Here is a 3852-nt window from a genome sequence, read left to right on the forward strand (position 1 = left end):
TAATTAATATTATTTTATATTCAAAAGAAAATTAGAAAATTTTAAAAGAAATTGTATCAAATTTGATGATGACCCAATGCTAACATAAACATATTAAATAAGTGCAACTAGAAGATGTTTTATGTGATGTTATTGATAACAAATTGTGTGTGTGTGTGGTTTGTTGGAGTGTTCAGACATGTGTCTGGTTTGATTACAAATGTCTTGCAGCATACTTCTAATTATATTTCTTCCTATTTTTTCTCTAATTTTTGTTCTTATTACTTCTTTAAAAAGGAATAAGGACAGGTAGACCACCTAAGTTGCAAGGAAGGGTAAGCTGAAACTGTTTCTTTTTTATATCTTCGTTTTTTTTTCTTCTTTAAATTACTTTTTGACAAAAGTTTGGTGTATTTGAAAATTTTGGTTTCCAAAAAGGGTGGTGTCGTCATATGAAATCTCTATTACATCATCAAGAATAACGGAATTGGGTAGAACCCATAAAGTTCATGCTAATCGGCTTGGAGGCATATTAACCCAAGAGCCAACCACCATGAATTTTCAGCTCTTCATTTTTAAGTATTGTTGGATTTTGATAATTGGATCATGCTTATCATTGTCTACTAATTCAAGCCTCATAAACATTTTATTCTTGGTGAGAAAAAGGCCTCAAACTATTCAAGGTAAGTATAATGCTATTATGATTAAAATTTAAAGTAAATTGCCAAATTTGGTGAACCAAGTAAAGTACGTTCCTATCTTTTGCAATCCATTATCATTATTACATAAAAAGTTGATCTATTGGTTATTTGAGGAAGAAATGTACTTATATTTTTTTTATAATAGGAATGTGCTACATTCTTTACTTGCAACATATTGCTATTACCGGTAAAAAAAAGTGTAAGTACATTGCTTTTGTGAGTAAAAGAATCAAGTACATTGCTAATGGGAGGCTACAAGCCTACAACAACATGAACACCAATACATAGAGCTACATTGCTATTTCTTACCTTTAAACTGAAAAAAGGATAAATACAAGAAATAACAACCTACTTCTATTATAGTGTGATCATTTGTGATGGATGGCTCATTAATTGATTGGTTTTTTCTTTCATTAGGTATGGACAAAACCAGCAGGAACATCAGATCTGATGCTTTTTATAATACATGTTTTTTTGTATTTTTATATTTTTATATTTAATGTCTATTTATAGCAATAAACTTGCAGTTTTAATTTTTTAATAGCAATGAACTTGTAAGGCTAATGTATTTTTATATTACGTCTATTAACAACAATGAACTTCCAGTTTTAATATTTTAATAACATTGAACTTACAGATTTGATGCATTTAAAAAAATGTTCTATTTTTTATTTTTGATGTTTATTAATAGCATTTAACTTGTAATTGTAAACTTCTAATAATAATAATAATCTTGTAGGTTTGATGACGTTAAGAAGATGTCGGAGCTGCTGTGATTGACCGATGATGAGATGAGGGAAGGATCTATGTATTTGTGTATTTCTTTCTTTTACTCTTTGATGACCAAGTGTCAAGCTGAGAACTTTATTTCCCTTTCTGTTGGATGTAGTCAGCCAACTTGTGAAACATGTTTCTCATTGTAGAATGAACTGGTTGAAAGAAAAAACATGTGGCAGAAGTAAACGAGTTGTAGAGGAAGGATAACTAAAGAAAGTTTAAGCATTATTGATTTATTATATACCCCAAGCATGACATTTACTTTTCTTTCTTTTATATCACTACGTTTTCTATAAAATACCAAAATAAAAAGTGTTGTCATTTTTTGTCTTACCTGATGCATTAGACTGTGGGGACTGGGGAGTGGGCGTGGCTTATCCGCACTCTTTGCCACATAGGCAGGGGAACACCCCCCTATGCGGTTTGGGGTGAGATTTCGCCAGACCTCTCCCTTATACTACCGCGAAATCTGATTGGCTGCTCTCTTGTGTGACCATCTGATTGGCTGCTCCCCTTTTTTTTTTGTTATTATTAAAAGGGAGAATTTCGTATATGCCCTTATTAAGCGTCTAAATATCGTATTTGCCCGACTTAAGTTCTAAATATCATATTTGTCCTTTTTAATCTTTTAAAATATCGGATTTACCCAAATCTATTTTTTAATAGTTTTTAATATTTATTAATGTTTTTTTATTTTAAAATCATTAAAAGTGAAAGAAAAAACAAAACGGACCATTTTGCCCTTTACTTCTATAACGCTAGAAGTCTTCACAAGAAACCATAAGGACGCATTTGGAAATTATAAGCATGACACTTGCACCTGCACCTGCAGAAGCTTCTACTGTTCATGATTCATGTGGAGTTTTTTTTTTTTGGTTGTTGGGAAAGGTTTCATGAGGGATAAAAACGGCAGCATGTTTGTAGGTTTGCCCACCTTGATCCAAGTTTCAAGTGGAAGTAAGTCTTGTTTTTAGGCAGATTCTTCAATTAATCATTCAAGAAAAGGAAGAAGGAAACCCACAATTCTCATTTTCGAAGCAATATTCAATCAGTCATGAACTTGACAGAGCAGGTGTTGTGCTTACAGTTTGCAAAGGTGTAAACTGATGGTTCGAAACAGAGTTTATTTTCACAAAATAAAAAAAATAGAGACCTTAGCCAAATGTGGTGATCTTCATCTTCGAAAGCCCATCTAAGAATCCGTTTTTCATTCATGTTAATCTGCACATAATTTCATCAAGCTTGTTTATATTTTAAACTTTCATCAACTATAGCAGAGGAAACAAAGCTCTGTTCTTTACCATTTTCGCTTCAGGGTCTATGCTCATAACAACGTTGATAAATTCTCCATCTAAAAATGGGACTCGAGCTTTTATCTGTGTTATGTAAATCAAGATTCCAGAGGACTTAAATAACAACCTGAATAGGAAAAAAAAAACTTGAGTGTGATGGTCAAAGATGAAGATACCTTGCGATTAATCACACTCACATCAGGAAAAGTTTCCTGGAGTAATACTTCTCCTGTTTGATTATGTTGCCAAAAAGAAGGGAAAATAAGGAAAATGGCATATTACCTGGAGCTCAATACTTCTTCTGTTTGATATTGCTAAAAAGAAGGACGTATTACCTGGAGATCATTAACTACTGAAAGAAAGAATATGGCGAGAGGCAAAAAGGAAGACGACAAAGTGAGCAACAAAGTTCGTAAGGAAGAAGGCAAATGCATAAAACCAAGGATCTGTGGAGATTTCCTTCCTTTTAGAAGTAAAGGGTAAAATGGTCCATTTTGTTTTTCTTTTAATTTTAATGATTATAAAATATAAAAATGGATTATTAAATATTAAAAACTATTAAAAAAATTGATTTTGGTAAATCCGATATTTTAAAAGATTAAAGAGGGCATATATGATATTTAGAGTTTAAGCGGCGCAAATATGATATTTAGACGTTGAATAAGGGTATATACGAAATTCTCCATTATTAAAATTAAACTGATAAAAAAATAAATATAGTGTGGCACTACTCCTTGGGTGTGTCAAGGAACCACACTTTTGTGGTAAAATCTAACGTGACGCCTACTTAGCAGTGAAGGGAGTACGGTTTCAGTAGCACCACTTCTTCCGGTCTTAGACAGAACCAAAAAGAACTAAATGAATTGTCAATTTCTAAAGTGAATAGGAAAGGGTGCCATGTGACTTTTTTTTTTTTTTTTTTGGCTTTTTTCGTTCAACTTTGTATCCTAAAATTGCCACCTAAAATTCTGCATTGGTTGTTGTTGCTGAAATTTAGAACTCCTCCTAGAAATATGTATATATGTTATAAATAGAAATCTCAATAGTAAATGAATCCGTTGACAACCTTTTATTTCAACGACTTGCACAATTTATATTTTGTG

The 3852-nt window shown here is 32.0% G+C and overlaps 1 long non-coding RNA gene across 2 annotated transcripts; it reads right to left on the reverse strand.

Moving 5' to 3' along the window:
* Positions 1-2533: 2533 nt before the first annotated feature.
* On the reverse strand, positions 2534-3110 carry LOC145119169 (uncharacterized). Of its 2 annotated transcripts, none has more exons than XR_013713708.1 (3): positions 3032-3110; positions 2759-2876; positions 2534-2678 (listed from the first exon to the last, which is right to left on the reverse strand). It is a non-coding gene; the product is annotated as an uncharacterized LOC145119169 (long non-coding RNA). The 2 variants fall into 2 exon arrangements; XR_013713709.1 differs by having other exon boundaries at positions 2759-2833; positions 2926-3035.
* Positions 3111-3852: the final 742 nt, after the last annotated feature.

The sequence above is a fragment of the Lactuca virosa genome, chromosome 6, assembly GCF_052849685.1.
Source record: "Lactuca virosa cultivar CGN04683 chromosome 6, Lactuca_virosa_CGN04683_v6, whole genome shotgun sequence".
NCBI classification, from domain to species: Eukaryota; Viridiplantae; Streptophyta; class Magnoliopsida; order Asterales; family Asteraceae; genus Lactuca; species Lactuca virosa.